Source organism: Poecile atricapillus, chromosome 4 (genome assembly GCF_030490865.1).
Source record: "Poecile atricapillus isolate bPoeAtr1 chromosome 4, bPoeAtr1.hap1, whole genome shotgun sequence".
Classification (NCBI taxonomy): domain Eukaryota; kingdom Metazoa; phylum Chordata; class Aves; order Passeriformes; family Paridae; genus Poecile; species Poecile atricapillus.
In genome coordinates, this window is record NC_081252.1 from 48,713,289 (window position 1) to 48,734,174 (window position 20,886).

General features: G+C 37.9%; 1 protein-coding gene across 6 annotated transcripts in view; it reads right to left on the reverse strand.

Moving 5' to 3' along the window:
• Positions 1–20,886, reverse strand: part of TRMT9B (tRNA methyltransferase 9B (putative)) — a 111,345-nt gene that overhangs the window by 23,185 nt on the left and 67,274 nt on the right. For 3 of the 6 annotated variants that reach the window (XM_058838293.1, XM_058838294.1, XM_058838292.1), the window contains 2 exons: positions 5,418–5,628; positions 3,108–3,253 (listed from right to left, as the gene is read on the reverse strand). The exons of the other annotated variants lie outside the window; for them this stretch is intronic. The gene's annotated coding sequence lies outside the window, so the exon portion shown is untranslated. The remainder of the gene's footprint in view (positions 1–3,107; positions 3,254–5,417; positions 5,629–20,886) is intronic. 6 annotated transcript variants of the gene reach the window in all.

Consider the following 20,886-nt stretch of genomic DNA (forward strand, 5'->3'; position numbering starts at 1 on the left):
ACCCCGTCCCAGACTGCTTTAGTTATTCAATTTGGAAACAGCTTAAAACAACTAGAACAGTGTGGTGCATATCATTTAGAGAAACGATTTGTGTGTGGTGGAAAATTTGACTCAGTGCACTCTGTTAACAGGGTCTTACCAGGCTTTTGACCAGCTGTCCCAGGAGATGTGGGAAACTGGAGGTAGTACTCTTCATTCAGATTTGGCTCTTTAAGTTCAAAAGCATTCTTGCAGAGATTCAAGGCTTCTTTGTTCTCAACACGTTTTAGAGTTTTTCCAAGCCTTTATCTGAGACTCCACTTACCTCCACAGTTGCTCTCCCACCACAGTGTCACAGCAAATGCAAAAAAAGCAACTCAGCTGTAACATTCTTATCTTTTGTCTTTTCAGGAACCTTTTTCTTTGATTTTCTTACTGCCTTCTCTTTTGTTTAAATAATCTTAAATCATACAATGGCAACTACTCGTTACTCATTTTAGATTCATTATGGGTTTGCCTATACCAACTTACAGTGTTGCTCATACCAAAAATAAACTACTTGACCTGCATTAGTATTCTTGATGCTTATTTCAGCAGAAGTGAAATTGTTCTTCTGAAAGGGTAGACATTTACCAGGTGCATTACAAATCTAGTTAGAATTTGAAAAAAATGCAGTTGGCTCTTCTGATGCCTGAGTTACTGAGCTTGAAATATACAATGATTGCTATCAATTTCTCATACTGTGCAGACTGCCACACACAGTTTGGAGATGGGTGAATGTGATTCAGTTCTCATGTGATTTTGGTGTATTGAACAAGAAACACTTAAACACTGTAAAAACAGAACCATCAACAAATGTTTTCAAATGTTGCTAAAGGTACTCTCTGTTGTACCAGATAGGAAGAAATGCAATAAGTGAGCATCCCATCAGTTCCTCCATGGAATGGATCACACACCATGAATAGGCAGTGCCTATGAGTCATGCTGGCAGCAGCCACATGGGTGGCATTGAAAGATGACATGTCCACAGTCTTCTCATATTGACAGGAGACCAAGATCCACTGCAGCAAGACCACGTGCATCTTTCTTATCTTTTCCTTTCTTCAGCTGGAAGATGAGCTTAGAATAGGACTAAATATTGTCTTTCTCTGCTGAACTAGCTACCTGAACTACTGTGAATATGTCAGATCTCTGGTACCCTAAGCTCCAAGCAGAAACTCTTTTTCTGGGGCTGTAGAGTCCTCTGACTTTTCTCCATACTGCCTGGGGCTCCTATTCTTCCCATGCATAACCATATCCCAAAACTCTCAGGACCAAATAGCCCAAAGTACTCATCTTGACCCAAAGCAGAGGGCTCTGTTTTCTTGTCCATCAGCCCATTTCATGGTGGGAATAGGAGGTGGCGGGGACATTAGTCTAATTTAATTCTTCTGGTCACCAAGAAGCAGAAAACATGTATGTGCTCCAGTAAGACCTTCTCGACTAACCTGCATCAGAACTAGGAAAATTCTCACTTTAGCTGCATATGTGTAACAGTGAGAATTTCTATCCTAAGTAGAGGAAAATATTCTATCTTGGCAAGAAAAGCTGTTAACATCAAAGAGTGTGAATTTGAATTCTCAGTATTTCTAAACTTATTCCCATGGTATTCTTTTTGCATACTCATTCCAGTGAAATGCTGAAAACTGTTTCTTCTATTCCTTTGTATTTAAAAATTGATTGATGGAAAGGAATTTTTTTGGAAGCAGTTCTTAGAGATGGCTCATAGATTCATTATATTCCAGGACCTTTGCCCATTTTTACATTAAAGTAACAAAGTGAAGTGTCATATGCTTCATTGCAAACTGATTTCCTCTCCCTTCTTTTTTAATTTAGTTTTATAAAAAGATATTTGGAAAGAAAAACAAAAAAAAAAAAACCAAAAAAGGAAGAAAGCATTACTAAAAATAAATCCAAGCAAAGAATATGTGTTGAAGAGTTGCAGAATCCTCTCAGTCTGGAAGAACAGACTTAGTAAAAAATGTGCCCTTTTCTCAACCCCATATTAATTAACTCAGTAATAAGTAGAAGCTTCTTAAGATATGGGAAGAACAATTATTGTTATGGGTCTCCACACAGGGGGCTGGGATGGGAAAATCTCTATCCATGTTTATCAGTCTCACCAACAACTTCTATCTCAACCACTTCATTCCAGAATCTATCTTTCTGCACCCTCCTCTGAGCAAGAGGAAGCTCAGATTCAGAAATGCAAGTGGAAGTGGAAGTGGGTGCTGAAGAACCATGATGTAGCATTCCGGAGACCATGCCTCAAAGATCCTTCTCAAAAGCCATCTCAGATAAAAAGTTGTTCGCAAAAGAGGGTCTCCAGCAAGTGCTGTGACAGATATCTGATTAAAAGATCAGCATATCTTCACCATTTGTCTTTGTGGGGCTGAAGAAAAGACTGTATATCATACACTATCCATAATCTACTCTCCTAAATCACTCTGCCCCCTCCCCAGGCCACAGAATTGCAGGTGTGCAGGTGTTGTGAAAGCACTCCTAGGCTATGCTCTGGATAGGAATTATGTCAATTATTAGGTCCTGGGAACCTTAATCTCCATATCTAAAACTTTTTAATAATTTTCCTTCTTCAGAAAGGAGAAAAATCTTGGGGAAAATCGTGACAAGGCTTCTGAACTGCTAGTCCAGGCTGTTGCAGTTCCTGGCACAAAAGAACACTACCTCACTTGGAAATTTCTCATCCTTGTTCCAGGCATTAGCTCCCTCAGCTTTACTTCCCAAGCAGGGGGATTCACTGCACTCACGGGGGCAGTAAGTTCTGAGTTGCTATCCTGGTTGTATATTATGGAACTATTTCCATTTTGAAGGGAGGTGCCTGTAATTTCCAGATGGGTCTTTAACAGAGGTTTTCACTTAATTGTTGATAAACCTTTTCTTTTCACTTTTTATAACAAACTGTCTTTCTCAATTTCACTTCTCATCTTGAAAATATACCTTCTTTAGTTCACTAAAGCTGTAGGTTCACTTTTCTTGTGCCTCTGAAGGATCCTAATACCACTAAAATCACCCAAAATACACGACAGAACTTTAGCAGACTTTGAAATTGTTAACTATTTTAGACTTACCCATACAGCTTATTTTCCAAGAATATTCAGATTTCTCCTTTGGAAGCATACTGTTGTCGCCAGCAGGGAGAAATTAACACGTTCTTCCGCTGATCTTACTTGGAGCATTTAGGCCTCAAGAGAATGACCAGTGGCAGGGAAAGCACCTGGCATAAGAAGTAAAGAGATGTGGTGGAAATGCAGTACTCCCAAAATCCTTACATAGAAAAGCTGTGTAAAATGTTCTTGAGCACGAGTTGACTTTAGGTTGGCATCTCTGTATTTTGACAGGAATTGCAATGAAGACCTGAAGGGAAATGTCTAATAAGGGCCAGGATGCTGAATGTTACAGCATTGAGAGAGCCAGGGAGAAGGGAACTTCTTTACCTTCTCTGGATATGCTTACACAGTAAGTTGTTTGGCTTCTACCGGTTTAACCACTACCAATAACACTTGGCACACAGCTGTGCACTAGTTCTGCATCCACAGTAAAGATTTTAGAGCTTGCTAACCACATATCTGCATTTGGACAACATTTACAATTCCCACTACATCAGACAAATGGATGCTGCTGAGCCATCTGTTTGAAAGTATGTTTAGTTATATAACCTAAGTTACAAGTACTTCCTCACAGATGAAGATATCTCAGCTTAGATGAATACAGAGAGAGGGGACTGGGCATCTGAAATATCCCCACAAGACCAGAAAATACAATGTAGGAATTGCACAAAACCTGTGCTTTTCTGCAGAAGTGTGGAAGCCTGGCAGGATTCCTTGGGTCATTGCAAATGGCACTGAAATCTAGACTTAGACCACTGAACTCAACCTTACTGTCTTCATTTGAGTGAATATCTAGATATTCCTTAAGTCAATATGAGACCTATTTAGACTGGAGTTCAGAAAGCAGATCAGATGGCAAAATATAGGGATGTTAGGACTTATGAGTCTAAACTTTAAAAAAAAAAAAAAGTGTTCTTTTTGCTTGATTCAGAATAAGAATCACAAGACCACACTGTTCCCAAATTTGCACTTGCTGCTAATATTAAGTGCCCCTTGAGATTCTTGTGCTGCTTTGATAAACACTTACAATCAGACTGACTAGAAATTTGACTGGCTATTCTTGGTATTATATAGACATGAACTTAAAATATTTTTGGAAACATATAATTTGTTGGAGTTTAATACTATTTTGCAGCATTAGTAGTTCTTGTCTTACTTGTATTTGTCCACAGTTTGGTTTATATTATATATATATGTAGATCATATTTTAATAATAGAAACAAACATTCATCAGAAATTTTCAGTGCTCTTCTCCAAAAGCCATGACATTTTCCCTAGTTTCTGTTTGGTATTGTTACAAATGAAATGTTTTTGCTTTGTACTTGTGTCTCATTTGTTCATTTAACTGCATTTTTCTGTTCTACACAAACTCTCAACCCGTACTCATCATCTAAGTGTCTGAATCATTCTTCAAGCAGATGAGTAGTATAAGGGATATAGATCAGTCAGTAATCCCATGATTCTGCCTGGTCTATTTAGCTCAGCTCTCACATGTCAATTTCCTATCTGAGTCTGGAGAACAGTTTAGTGGACACCCCAGCCCAAAAGACCCACTGTGCTAGGATGCAGGAGCTGAAATTCTGCATTATGGTGGAAAGCTAGGTTGTGTCACACCTTTTAAATATGTCCTCAAGACTGTGAAACCTTTCCATGAGTATTGATGACCTTATTCAGGAATCTTGTGAGACGGTGGTGTTCTGATGGAGGAATATCATATAAACAAACCCTTTCAGAGCTCATGCTAGTATGCATTCAAAACATACAGCTGTTAAGATCAAAGGACCACTCAAGGTTGATGCAAATTTTAGATTCTGCTCTGCATAGGCCAAACTCTAAAAGGACTGGCTGGCTGGTCCCAGTGCAAGCAGGAGGTATTTCTGAAGTGACTGTGCACAGGGAAAAGTAAACCTATTTCTGTGTTATACCTCAAGCCTCACAAGTTTATTATTATTACTCCTTTACTACTGAGAATTTTCAGGGCTCTAAAGAAAAAAAAAATATTTCACCAATAGTTATCTGTTTGTCTGCTCTGAGGAGTAGAGGTGGAAAGTTTTGAAATAATTTGCCTCTATTAGAGAAAAATTATTGGTCTGAAACACAGACCACTTGTTGGTCAGTAGCAGGCACGTTCTTCATGTACCATTCTCCACTCTTAGTGACCATTATCATGATAGGAGAACCTCGATCTCCAGAGAGCAGACTGTACACTCCTAGTCCAAGGCTGCCACTAGGACATTGAAAGATAGGGAGAGACAGAGACAAGATTCTCACCTACAGTGAGGCCCTTCTGATCAACACTGCAGCCCATACGATGTCTTCAGAAAGGAAGTTCCATCTAGCAGGCTGATTCTTGCTGCCAGAAAGGTTGGTCAGTACATGTCAGTGTTGTGCTGCTTCACTGATTGCCCATGTTTCCTCAAAGGAGATGTAAATGCACAGGCTCATAGCTGGTTATTTTTCCTTTCAGAGATAACAAGGCTCCCTGGAGAAGGAGACAACATCAAAAGTCACAGGATCATCCATCACCCAAGAGGATGAGAACTGCCAGTCCTGTGACAACCACAGCATCTTCTCTGAGAACTAAGGTGCAGTATCTGATACCTCCATTTACCTGCAGCTTCCTCTTACACAAGCCCCTTCTTAGCAAGAGATGACTTAAATGACCATCAAGCTAAGAGCTATAAATTTATATTACAGAACTGGGCACATTCCTTTCTACTTAGGTGCATACTTGTGTTTGTCATGCTCATTTCTACAATGAGGAGCAATTCTTTACCATCTGGAGTAAGATAAAAAATTAGCTTAAATATCTTTGAATATTTGATATTTTATATGAAGTCTGGCAGAGAACACTTGAAATCTAAACATTTCCATTACTCATAACAGTTATTGCTTTCTCTTTTTTATGCAAGAAAGCTTTATTTTTAATAGTTGAATTTACTAATGAAATAAACTAAATTAATTAAATAAACTAAACTAATAAACTAATTTGTTATTAGTTTAATTATCCTTTATCTTTCCTTTATCTTTCAAGGCTATAACACCTCTATTTTAGAAGACTGTATTCCTAGGATTTCAAATTTAAATACAATTAAGACAATATAGCTCTTTGAGTTTTCCTCCAGCTCACACAAATTCTCAAACCAAATGTTTAAAGACCTACTTCTTTTGGCAACACTGAAGCTTTTCAGTTTATTAGCTTTCTTATTCCAGGAATATCAAAGAAGTTATTTTAGCAAATTAAATCCCATAAGCACACATAAAAATATTTTATTTGCCGGCTTGTTAAATTTTTAAATGATGATTGGATCTCTCTGTTTACTTACATTGTCAATTATTTTATTTTGTTAGAAATTTAAGAGAATACTAGGAGAATATTTTCTTAGCAGTTTCCTTGCCAATATTTTTGCTATTGTACAAAAAAATAGGACCTTATAGATCCCTGTTTGATTTCTCAACTAAAAAAAAAAAAAAAAAAAAAAAAGAAAAAGAAAAATAAGAAAAAAAAAAAGACATCTTTGATGGATTCATCTCTGGTAACTTGGTACCTAAAACTCCCTGTCTGACCAGGTGCATTTACCTACCAAACAGTCTATACTCCCATATGGATAGCAGGGAGACAGAGAGAGACAGGCAGCTGCACAAGGCAGTTTGTCACACTCTTAAAAAGGTGGGATGATCTGCCTTCCAGTATTCCCTCATACTGTCAGCTAAAAAGCCAATTCAACAATTTAAATTGGAGCACATGTTTAGCATGCTTCAATAATGTGCTTAGATGACTCTAGTCAATTAAGAGGAATACAGCCCCAACAAAGATATGTGATTTGAATAAAAAAGTCAATTAAGTGCAAGGTAACTGTTTTATAATTTTTCCAAAACCAGAAAGATAGAAAAGAGCAGATGCAGGGTCAGATTTCACTATTATCTCTCACATTTAGTAGTACTTCCTAGTAAAATAAGTGGTTTCTCTCTACTAATCCAAATATGTCTAAAGAAATTTTGCAAAATTGGGCTGAGAATAAACATAAGTTATTGACATATTCTGAATTTGGATGATTAAAGGGAGATACGAAGTAATTCAAGAACCAAATTTTGACTCTTTGCCAATGAGAGTAGGCTACATAATACATCTGATCATCTGGACACAAGTGCCAAGTCTCCCCAACTGTGTATAATGCTATATATCTGCCCAATTACAAGCCTGAAGAAGTGCTTCAGCTAGTTCGGATAATTAAATTTTAAATCTAATATTCATATGAATTTTTAACATGCCATGAAAACCCAGGGTTCATAAATCTTTTACAGTAACACATGAAGGTATTCTTGGCCATCTCCAACCAATTTGTCCCTCAGATCAACAATAATATTTTCAGAACTTTGATAAGCTAATATATTAGTTTTAAAAATATGCTTCCTTATAGATCCTGAAGAGCTGGATCTTCTCTATAAGAAACATTTACATAGGCTTACCAGCAAAGAAGGAAGGAGAAGTGGTACATATATACTTATTAGAAAGAACCGTCTCAAAAAAAAATACAACATCCATAAAGGCTAGACAGCAGAAGTTGTTTTCCTCAGCTATAAGAAGGGTACTTCTGCCTGACCTAAACAAGTGACTTCACATTATAGTTGATGTGGCAAGTTTGGTCTATCCTTTTGTTGGAATATTCATTTGTATCACTTTTGGAAGAAGGGCAGGCAACTTGGAAGGACTTCAAGGATGTTGTGATAGTATGCAGGGAAAAAAATAGAAGAGCCAAAGCTCAGCCAGAACTTTGTCTGCTGCCACAAAAGACAAGAAAAAATGTTTCCATGAATCAGAAACACAAGGAGGGCTAAGGACACTCTCCAGCCTCTACCGGATGAAGAGGGAAACACAGTGACAGGATGAGAAAATGGCTGATGAATAATGTCTTCTTTGCTTCAATAGAATCATGTGTCCTTGGGGTACGCAGCCCTCAGAGCTAGAAACAGGGAGAGGAAGCACAATAAAGTCCCCATAATCCACAATCCAAAGGGAACTGGTCAGCCATCTGCTAGACCACTTAGACCCACACCAGCTCATGAGGACAGATAGGATCCACCCAAAGGTACTGAGGGAGCTGGTGGAAGTGCTCATGGGGACACTTTCCATAATTAACCAGTTAGCAGTCCTGGCTGAGAGGCCCAATTTTCTGGATTTAGTAAATGGGACACCCATCTACAAGATGGTTCAGAAGGAGGAGCCAGGGAACTACAGGCCTATCAGCCTGACCTTGGTACCAGGGAAGGCTATGAAACAGATCATCTTGACTGCCATTATATTGCACATACAGCACAACCAGGGGATCAGGCCCAGACAGCATGGCATTAGGAAAGGCAGGTCCTGATTGACAGACCTGATATCCTACTATGGGAGGGTGACCTGCCTATTAGATGAGGGAAGGGCTGTGGACATTTGTCTATCCTGTCTTCAGCAAATCCTTTGATACTGTCTCCCACAGAATTCTCCTGAAGAAACTGGTTGCTCATGGCTTGGACAGATGTACACTTCACTGTGTGAAAAACTGTCTGGATGGGCAGGCCCAGAGAGCGGTGGTGAATGGGGTTACATCCAGCTGGTGGCCAGTCTCTAGTCAGGCTTCCCAGGCACAGGGCCAGTGCTGTTAACATCTTCATTGATTTTAAGGACAAGGGAATAGAGTGCAGCCTCAGTCAGTTCACAGATGACACTAAGCTGCACAGGAGTGTTGATCTGCTGGAGGGCAGGGAGGTTCTGCAGAGGGATCTGGACAGGCTGGATTTAAAGTTCAGCTCCAGTGGTATGAGGTTCAAAAAGGCCAAGTGCCGGGTCCTGCACTTTGGTCACAACAACCCCATGCAATACTACGTGTCTGGAGAAGAGTGGCTGAAAGCTGCCCAGTGGTAAAGGACCTCAGGGCTGTCAGCAGCTGAACATGAGCCAGCAGTGCCCAGGTGGCCAAGAAGGCCAAGGGCATCCTGGCCTGTGTCAGCAATAGTGTGGCCAGCAGGAGCAGGGCAGGGATTGTCCCCCTGTATTCGGCACTGGGACAGCTGCACCTTGAGTGTTGAGTTCTGGGCTCCTCACTAAAGAAGGACATTGAGCAAATTCAGAGAAGGGCAACAGAGCTGCTGAAGGGTCTGGAGCATAAGTCTCATGGTGAGTGGCTGATGGAGTTGTGGGTATTCAGTCTGGAGAAAAAGAGGTTCAAGGGGAACTTACAGCTAATAGTTCTCTACAACCACTTGAAAGGAGGTTGTAGCAAGGTCAGGGTTGGTCTCTTGTCCCAGGTAACAAGTGAAAAGACAAGGCCTCAAGTTGCTCCAGCAGAAGTTAAGATTGAATATCAGGAAAAATTTCCTCATTGAAAGAGTGGTCAAGCATTCAAACAGGCTGCCCAGGGAACTGATGGAACCACCATCCCTGGAAATGTCCAAAAGATTTGTGGATGTTACAGCTGGGTATATGGTTTAATCGTAAACACAATAGTGTTGGGTTAATGGTTCGACCCAGTCATGGAGGTCTTTTCCAACCTTAGTGATTCTGTGGTTCTATAAAGAACAGAAACATGTTGAGATACCACATTCTTTGATTAGTGTTCAAAGGAATTGTCAGAAAGATGTCCCATTACAAAGCAATATGCAGGTACCTGAGCAATTTCACCATAGACAACTACATTCACTAAGCATGAAGCACCAGTGACAGAAAGAAGTAAAACTGTGTGAGTTTTCTCATTTTCTAGTGAGTTTTCAGCAAAATTTTTAAACAGAGAAGCAACCTCTGTTGTAGCTGCAAATAAAAATCCCTGGTTTTAAATCTGAGACAATAGTTCTCTTAACAGCTTCCCCTCCCTTTGGTGAGTTCCTGGGGACAACCTCTTGTTCTACAGCCTCAGGCTGCTTTTTTCAACCTCACTTTCTACCACAGATGTATGAGGTTGCATTTTCAGGAATGGTCATTACTCTTGGGATCCAAGTTTTTCATTTTAACCTTGTCTTCCTGTTGATAATTTTTAAGTCCCTAATGGCTCTGACATCAGTATCTAACCTTTTTGTTCACCATCTTGAGCAGAATTGCGATACAGAGGGCTTAATTTACTTACCAAGAAGATCATAGGTAGCCCACATTTGAGCTAGCTCACTTAAATTCTAGTCCAGGAAACTTTGCACTGAACCCCAGGGAGACTCTAGACCTAGGCACAAGCTCTCTGTGTCAGACAAGAACACTGAAACACTGTTCTATTGAATCCCTGAATATAAGGCTACATTTTTGAAATAATAGCATTAGACTTTTCCAGAAAATTCTCTGTAGATTAAGAGCCAAATACTACATATTTGGAAATCTAACTCCTAGGAAAAGGTAGATTTTTTTTCCCTAAAACCACAAACCCCATTGTTCATTTTCCAGAAGCCAGTTGAGGACAAGAGCCATGTGCTTCCATGAATGCCATCCTTATGTGATTAAATTTCACCATATGGATGAGCTTTGGCAGATGCCAAACTGTTAATGCCCTGAGGCAGACAAATATCTAAAACAGCAGAGCTTTCAATGATGAGCACTGTATCTGTCTTGAGGAAGAAACCCATCTGCATTCCTAGCCAAAGTCCCTTTGCTAAGGGACATTGCCTTCTGTCTTCACACTGTTCTCTGACAGAGTGTTGGTCAAATTTTCTCTTGCCTCCTACCTAAGCTGCTTCTTAAAGCTGACATTAGCATCTTAGTGAAAAATTAACCATTTTATAATTGATATCAAGCAATTATAGTTCTACACTTCAGTTTCATGTTATTATTTCTGTCAAGTTATCTGAAAGAGCTAGCAAGGCTTAAATATTTTTAATAAATCAGAGCCATTAATTATCTGCCTTATTTTATAATAGAAATTACACATCCAATTTCAATGGAAAATTATCTGGAAGTGTATCTGAGTCACTCTCCACGATGTTATCAAAGTTAGTCTTACTGGGACTGTCCAGGGAATAAGAAATACTAATTAAATTGTCTGGCTCTGACTGGCTTCATAGTACTTTACAAGAATAAAAGACTATTGTATGTAGCCTACTTAAATCTAACACAAGAAAGCCTCATGAACAGAAATTTAGAAAAATCCTTATATGGGCTTTACCATTTGAAAGATCTTGGAGACTAATTCAAACAAGAACAATTTTTTAAGAATGTGTATTTGATTTGATTTTCAAGCTCTTGTGATTGATTGGGCTTGCAGGGGAGTAATAGAATTGTAACAACTGTGATGAAGCTTTCTTGAATAGAAACTGACATTTCTGACAAATGGTTTTGTTGTTTTTTTTTCCTTCTTAATGTCCAGTCGATTTGAACATAAATATGTAATTCACTGCAGAAGACATGGAAGCCCTTAGACCTTTTTCTGAGACTAGTCTGGAACTGATGGGCTATTGGGATTTTTCCTTAAACAAAAGAAGAAATCATATCTTACACATCACCTGCTCTTCAGGCCAAAATTTTCTTTGCCTAGTCTCAACTAAAGCAGGCAAAATTCCTAATATGCCAAATTTTCCTTGATAGCCTACCTGCTGCACAGACAGCATTTTCCACAGGAGGAAATTTTTAATTGCAATATGCTATGGTTTTCATGTCAACAATGAGTGGGACAGCCTTTTTTTGATGTCCAAAATCTTCTCAGTAAAAATTGTGACAACTACTAATTTGTGAAGCAGCTGTTTCTGAATCTGAGGAAAGGGTCTCAACAGGTTATATTCAAAAAATCCTCTGGAACAGAGACAGAGTAAATAGGTAAAAAAAGTTATGGAAACAGGAGATAATGAGGAAGCCGTAGCTAACTCATGGAAAAAAATGAACTTTACGGGGAAATATGCCTCAATTTCTAAACCATACATCAGGTATGAGCTATACGTTTTTGTTTCTGGGAGATAAGGATCTGCTGGAGTCCTGCTAGTGATGGAGACTACACAGCCACTTCTAAACATACAGTAAAGGACCAAATGTACGTATTATATTTAATTATTACATGAAAATAGGAAATGTTTTTTTCATAGGAGAAAAAGGAAGATGTCAGTTGTCTGCATCACCAAATGGTCTGTATCATAAAGTTCTTGATAATATTCCAAATGTTTTTTACAATATTTCATCCAATCCTTTGTACAGTATTTTAAGAAATCCTAGGGTTATCCCGCATTGGACAGTGTCTGGGAATTACTAATGGGTCCATATAGCAGTTTTTATAACATACCCTAGGGATTTATTGAAAGTTCTGAAATAAACCTTGGCAGTGCTCAAGCTAAGCAGCAAGACAAATACATAATAGCTACATACCAGAGAGCCTCACTACTCATCAGGTACTTTCTCCAGAATACATAAGCAAATCAATTACAATTGTGTCTGAAGGATATCTAATGCCATTAAATATCAGTGGGTAAGTGAAAAGGTCTCCCACACAACCTCTACACAGAAACCAACTTGGCTTTCTCAGTCAATATACTGTGCTTAAAAAGAACAAACATCTTTTATTCTAAAATATTTTAGTTACTAAAAAAAAAATATACCTTCCATCTTCATCCAAAACCAATAAAACAAGAAAACCTTTTCCCTCATTTGCTGTAGAATTCTCATCCCCTTAAGAATCTTTTACTTTTTAGTTACATAGGGGGTTGCCAGGGTAGCTTCAGGAGCTCAGGACATAGGAGAGATGTGCATGAGTAACACTCAAGCCCAGATATGCCACAGACTCACTTGGACATCATGGCTTTTTATTTCCCAGAACCCTGACTAGGGCCACAGTGCTGCTTCAAGCCTGTTCCAAGCATTAACACATCATTACTAAGCTAAAAAGCAAAGTGCCCAAAAAGAAATTGTCATCTCCTTTCTGTCAGGGAAACTTTGTTCTGGTCCCTCTTTGAGCTTCAGGTTTGTCACTATGGAATGCTCTGTTGGGAGGTCTACAAGGGCCAGCCCTGAACTCCAGCTAATACTCCAAGCTAAAGTCTGGCTGAGCTTATTCAGACATTTGTGTCTCTGTGCTGCACCTCCCAGTATGCCTGACTTTGAGAAGATGTTTGACCACTAGCAAGAAGCCAGTTAGCATCCAGCTGGGCTCACAGTTCAGGCTCTGCTCCAGCTCAGAGCATCCGTCTACTCCAGATGAGCAGTCCCTCAAAGCAGAACAGCTGTACTCCCATGACTGTCATCTCAACTAAAGCGCCTGCACAGACACACTGCAAGCCAAATTCACAGTGAATAACAGAGACAACTGTAACACAGCACTTCATCTCAACTCCCTATTGTCACATGTTTCTGACATACATCCCTGGAAAAGAATTGGCCTGAGGCTACAGGATGGGATTTAAGTCCCATTTCTGGTTGTGTCTACACTCAGTATGCAGAATAATAGAGTCTCATGGCTTTTCTCAAATATGTGTATGTCACAAAATGTATGTTTCCTCCCACAGATCTAAGAGCAACTTCCCAGTCAAAGTGAGGCAATACATAAATAGAAATTAAATACTGTATGGGGCCCCAGAACACTTTCACTGAAGGAGTGGGCAGGAGGCAGCTGATTCCTTCCTACTCCTTCTCCAAGATGTCACACTACACTCCTGATTAATGTACTGCAGTCTTACAGTATGGGCACAAGGCCACGTGTAATGACTGGAGGAAAATATGACATTCCAACATCAAAGCACATCAGGAAATATTTTGCTGATTTTTATATTTGAAAGAATTAAGGGGCTATAGAATTAAGATTTGAAAGCCTAGATTTAAGCTTTGGTTCTCTTCAAACACCCTGAAGTCATACATACCAACACCAGAGAAATAACTATCACCTTTACAGGACTAAAAAGTTTCAGAGTCCTGAACTTAGCTCTGTATCTGTTGAATGATAGTCACTGTTCAAGTGAAACCACTCATGTGCATGAAGATTTTAATATGGGTACATTTTGCAGAATCCAAGTTTTTGAGGCATCCTAGTGAATAAGCATCTCCTGTTAAAATCCTTTTAAGCAGCTGTGTGAATGGATGCTAACATGACTGGAAGACAATTCCTCCAGGAATCATCTTCAGCCTTCTGCAAAACAGAAATGCTATTACATGAAGATAGTGAAAACGAATAATTAGACCTTGAGCTGCAGGTGATATGCACTGTGAAACATTTGGATATCTTTCAAGAGGATGCATCATGATCACTGCTGTCTTCCTGGGGAAACAGGTGATTCTTGCAAAATAATTACAACTATAACAATCTTAGAGTTACTATTTCTCACATTACTGTGATTTTCCCACATGAATTTTGAAAACATCCAGTATTCAACTCAGTTATAGAAATTTCCCTTTAGATGGCAATCTTTAAGAGATTTCAAAGGAAGAGAGGATTTTTGAAGTCTGTAATTACAGACATGAAACACATTTTGCTACACAGCCCTTCCTTACCTCTTAATTTCAAGGCTCAATGCTGCTATTATCAACTAAAATGCATACTGTATCTGTAATAAAACCAAATAGATTCTTCTGGAATGGAGATACTTAAGCACATTAAAATTATCTAGTGTCTTTGCTCTCATTAAACTGACATGGCTCCCTTAGGCACCCAAGAAATGAGATGAAATAAGGCCTAATGTCTGATATTCCTGTGAGTTAATCCTGTTCATACAGCACCTGTATCCCTACCTATCCCACTGTAAACCTGAGAGAACAGTGGGATAAATATATGTGTGTGTGTTTGTGGGATTGATGGGCATTTTGCCTTTGTCATAATACCTAATGCAATTTACAATTTACAATTACATTTTGTGCTGTAGACCCAAAGTGTTGCTGTTTCCGACCTGCTGCCCAAAGTTCCATGACAAAAACCAAAAAAATTTCAAAAGAGCTATCCACTGAACACCAGTTTTGATTTACTGCAGTTGACAGCACAATGTCTTCAGTTCCTCTACTAAACTTAATCACTTATTTTTGTTTATGTATGTAAGGATCTCAATAATTATCATTGAAGAATATCATTGGCTTCTCTATTTTTATTTTTTATACATTAAAATTTTTGTGATACCCCTAAGTACAAAAATCGAGTAGAACCCAAAGTACAATTTTTGCTTAAAGCTGAAAGATTGTGTTCATTTTCAACAGACTTCCAAGGAGACATTAGAGAAATTTAATGAACAAAATAATTCCAAATGCTGCAACCATTGGCAGAGAATTCCAATATAAATCAAGAGATCACTCATTGTTATTGTGGCTCCTTGGCTGCTGTAAAACTAATGGTTCCACAATCAGGCTGGAATTTGGGGATCAGAAATTTCCCTACACCCTATACTTGTCAGGCTTACAAAACTTCTCTGTATCAGCTGACATTTGGATCAAAGTACTCTCAGGCTGTACAAGTCTTACGCTGAGGTCAGCAATATTTCTAAATGTGTCTTGAATAACAACACTGGAAACTGTATCAAATTTAAATAAGAATTATATATATATTTTTTTTGTTTGGAAGTCTGGCATTGTCTGGCAAAAGCAAGCTGCATGCCCAGCACTGCATGAGGGAAAATAAACAGCTTTCTGTGGAAGCCAAAAACAAGTTGATTTTTCTCTTAAATTTTCTACTTGCACTTTGAAAAGAATAATTTTTTTTACTTGGATAAACGATAATTAGTACAAAATTGAAGAGAAGCAAGAGCAATGTCTTTAAATATGATAAAAAATTTTTCATTGCTACCTAAAACAATATCCATCTTAATATACTAACAGCTCATTATATATTATCTACCCTCCTCTTGTTTAAAATGCAATTTTTATATCAGGCAGATGTAAAAAATAAGGAATGATAATTAATATTATTTCATTTATCTAAGGAAGCCTTGATTCACTGTTTAAAGCATTGTAGCTAGTGATACTTATTTTCTTCTGAAAGGCCAAGATCCAACTAGCTCTTTATTAATTTAAATATATTGGATAGTACTTGAACAAAATTATGTCAAGTTGTAATTTAAATCCTGACATGTCAAGGGAGTGAAATTTAGCAAATCACAGTGAAATAATCTCTTCTACAAGGATTTGTTACTGTCCTACTGGCAACTTCATCTTATCAAAAATTACCATTCCCATTGCAAAACTACTCTCATACTCCGCAGTACATGACTCAGGTATTACTAACAAAATTGCTTCAGATATTCAATCTTCTATAGATTTTTAAATTATTTTATATGGCTTTTTATTAGCAGTTTACACATTAACAGGAAAAGACCAATTTCTTCTCTTTTTTTGTAAATTATCATTCAATATTAGAGTGGAGGAGACAATTTCCCTCTAATACCTCCTAGTACCCACATCTTTTATGTTCTGGGCTTATTCTGCCTCTTCCATGGCATGATTTTGGTGGGTGCTATATTCCTAAGGAAAATCTTAGTTTTAAATATTTCATTTTCAGTGATTGATGAATGATATCCTGTCTCCATTGAAGTAAAATGTAACCTTCTTATAATTTAAGAGGCAACAGATTTTAGCCCAACACAGAGGACAAGGCAAGTAATTCTGCTCCAGTATAACTACAGAACAAAAATATCATCTCCAATAATAACTAGAGAACACTTACACTCGAGGTGAGTTTGGTCTTTTTAGTCTGCTTACATATATGAATTAATCCTTTTAAATAATAAAATAAAAAAATTAAGAATAGCAGTTCTGAATGTTCAAAATTTTATTTATTTTTTTTTTTTTGGTTCTACAGTAGTCTCTAAGAAGTGAATGAGAAAAAGAGAGGGATTAGAAAGTAAAAATTACTATGGATATAATACCCAAAAGGGAAGGGAAGGCCAAACAAATCCAACATTTAGATGCTCTAAAGTGACTTCAAAGGGAAGATGGAATTATGCCCTATTAAGTTTATTTAACATTATGAAAATGTTCTAAAATGTACTAAAAAACACAGGGAAAATTATCTTTGGCATTACACCTACAAATATGAACCATATGGCCTGTAAGAACCATAACATTTGGAAAAATAATGAAGATACAAAGTGGAAAGGAGATGAAAAATGGAGTGGAGGAGGTTTAGTTAATATCCGTTTAAGATCAGAACATCATGAGTATTTTGTTACAATATTAAAAGTCCTGGGCTCTCATTCAAGTGTGAGAGTTGATGATAGCTGAGACAGCCAAGAGACTGCACTGGCAGCCTGGGATTAGACTGTTTCAGAAAGAGCACAATTTTTAGCACCACTTATCATGTGGTTTCCCTTTCTTGACTTATAAGTCCCCCCCTCTAAATAAGGACAAGCTCGATTTCACAACAAAATCCTTTGCAAGCTGCCCTCAAGTCCACCATCAACTGCTGCTCTAATATGAGTTTCATGTAAGCTTAGCCACTTCTGTCAGCTCTCCTAAGTTTTCTCTCTTCTGGTAGAACTAGGACAATAGGTGCTTGTATATTCAATCATGATTTGTGGGGAGACTCCACAGCTGAAGTTAAGGAAATTGGTTTTAATTTGATAGGGAATGTAAAGGGTATTAGACTCTTTATTCATCCTAAAAATCTTGTGGGCTCCCAACTCCCAACTCCTGTGTAAGTGTACGTGTAAGAATATGTACATTCACGATCAAAATGGCATCCAAGCAACGCTTGTGGGCAGGCCTCAGTAACATCTGACACAGCAACAGTATGGTTGGGTGCCTGAGGTAAAATAATTCATCTGTCTGGGACCCAAAATGGTGATGCACACACCATAAAGAAATGCTGGAAAATACACTGAATTTCGTGTAGTCCACCTTCATAACTGGATCTCACACCTCCCCACACCCCCCCAGTTCAAACAGAAAGTAATTCTGGACAGTCCCATGTCCTGTTCATTCCAGCAGAACAAAAAACATCATTGCATAACTTCATTGCTATCTATCAAACTCCATCTATCAAAGCTGTCAATTTAGCTGCTGTGGCAATCTTTGTCTTGAACTTGTAATGTCTAGGTTAAAAGCCTTAGCTGGAATAAGACAGTTTAATAACAATGATAAATTTATTCTTTTTCATGTAGGAATAGCCACCTTGGTCCCACCAGTTCAAAAATCAGAAGTTGAAAACTCACAAGTCTATTATAAATATAAATTTAATGTTTTCTTATTTATTTAAATGTGTTTGAAACAGAATATGTACCTTAGAACAGAAGCTTAAAAAACTACATCATAATTAATGTTGAAAATTGACACATTATTTGTGAAAATTTCCATAATTTTAAGAATGAGAATGTAATTACTAGATTCAGACGTCAAGATTTTGAAATTAAAATAGGTATTTTTGACTATACATTAAAATGATGATATATAGATATAACTGTACTTTCCCATTTTTAATGAAAGATATTACCTCACTATGAATTTGGCTTCCTTTAGTTTAGCATCCTGTCAGATTGTTCGCAATCTTTCTGGATGCGAGGACCATGATAATTTTTCAACTGAAGCTCAAACACCTTTAAAAATATTTGATGGTGTAGTGTTCAGAGACCACAAGTAATCTGATCACACCCCTCTGGACATCACAGGCTAAGCCATTCCATCTACATCTCTAACAAACCCTATTACTTCTCTAGCAAGCCCTATAACGTGTGTTTCACAAAGTATCATACTTCATAAAGCACCCACTTAATTGCAAAAGTTTATCACCCACACTGACAAAAATCTGATTCTACATCTGATTACAGGTTTGCTTCGTTTTTATTCCCAGATGCTGGGGTTTGTGGTGTAATTTTTTTAGACTGAAAGAGAATATTACTACCTGATGATATTTTCCTGGAACTTATGTACCATAATCAAGTCGCCTCTCAGTTATCTTATAATCTTTAATTATACCATTATAAGACATTTTTCTCTAATGTTCAAATAAATGTTGCAGTTCTCCTCTGAGGCCTCACTATTTTTTTGTCTGCAAATAATAATTCTGTTTAAATTCCACTGTCAGTTTACAATCATTTTAGCAGTCAGGTAGATTTTATTGACTTAACTTACTTGAACCTTCTCAGGGACTGCATGAGTCACTGATTGCAAAACTCTCCTGAACTATGTCAAAACTGTTCAATGTCAGTTCACTACGTGCTGACCACTGCAATCCATTTGCCTATTTACCCATTCTCCCAAATAATCAAAAGATTTTCAGTTCAGACCAATCCCTACAATTATGAATCCCATCTCCACCAAGAAAAACTCAAACAATTTCATGAGTAATTCCTGTCTCAAATATTCATCTTTGATGAGTTCTCCATAACTCTGACAATCCCGAGCTTGAATATTGAAGATTCAGTTTTGCAGCTAGACTGAAGAGAAATGCATCTGTACTGCTGTAGTTGGCACCACCACCAGCGATACAGCTTCTTGTGTCTCTTACGTTGTTCTGCTGCTATTTCCCCTATGAGGTGTCAGTATGGTTTTGTGTATAGACTTTAACAGCATCAGTAAATGTTTAGTACCCCAAATGTTTAGTATCCTTTAGTTGCCATGTCCCATATGGTGAAATTAATGCCACACATTAATTGTGAACTTTTTTTTTAGTTTGTCCTTGTAACATTTCATTGGTCTCCCTTGTATTTTAAGATCATGAAAAATAGTTTTGGCAGTCTGTCATGTGACATATGTACCAACACAGTTAGCAGATGGCTTAACCTAGATGAGCCTGCTGCAGCATTATTTTTATGTTGATTACCTAATAGCATCCTCAGATTTTACTGTTCAGGATTTTGTTCTGCCAACAACAGACAATGTAGCAGCACAGTTTGTTTATTATCAGTAAGGTAGAGAGGTAAATCCTTTTAAAAGGCAATCTTCTGGCTACACAGCATTAGATTTTACTCTGATCTAGAATGTTGGCATTACTTGCCTGGAGGGCATTACCTTCCTAAATTAACTTATTGTCTCCTGGCAACCAAACTGCTCTTGCTAGAATGCCAAAAAGCATTCTGCACTGACCCTCCAAAGGAGGTGATACTAATTTTCTTTATTTCCATCCTGAACTAAGGCCAGTGGAAATACTGTAACTACTTCTTCACTTTTTTTTTTTCTTGCAAAGGAAATTTCTGAAAGTGTTACACAGTTTCTACTGTATTGTAACAGAGAAGAATATATCTTCCTCTGGCTCTGTATCAAATGATATAACGTAATATGTCTAATTGTATATATTCCTAACTGTACTAATTTTGCCAACACCTGCTACAACACAGGATGAGCCAACTTCCTGTTATCCCACTTCCTTCAAAAAGGCATTCAGTGTAAGTTTTCCTCTATTCAGTACCCATAGATGTTGTCATCACCCTACTGACCAGAATCTCCAATACACTGGTAACAAAGTGCATTCAATGCCTAGTAGACCTAGAAGATCAGATAAACCTGATGATGATGGCAGGCAGATGATCCCAGGAGACAAGGAGAAGGGCAGAAAGCAGAAATCATCCTTGTTGATTCTCTTGACTGTGTTTTGGAACATGTCTCGATTTTTGGTTGGTCATTTTTGATAACTCTCTGTGTTGTTTTCCAAACCAAAACCAGCCGCAGTATTAAATAAGCAAATGCTGTTGAAGCCTTTCTGCTGCTCTATAAAGTCTTAGAGAACAAATCAAACTGATGAATATGTCAGTAGTGTTTACTTATAATTTCATTTCATTGCCAAGAATAAGACTGGAGGCTTTTTAATAATCTCACAGTCCTGCACCTTGAAAATTTTTCTCCTGCTGTCAAAAAGAGAGGAATTGAAAATTTTCTGCAACAAAAACTTAAAACATT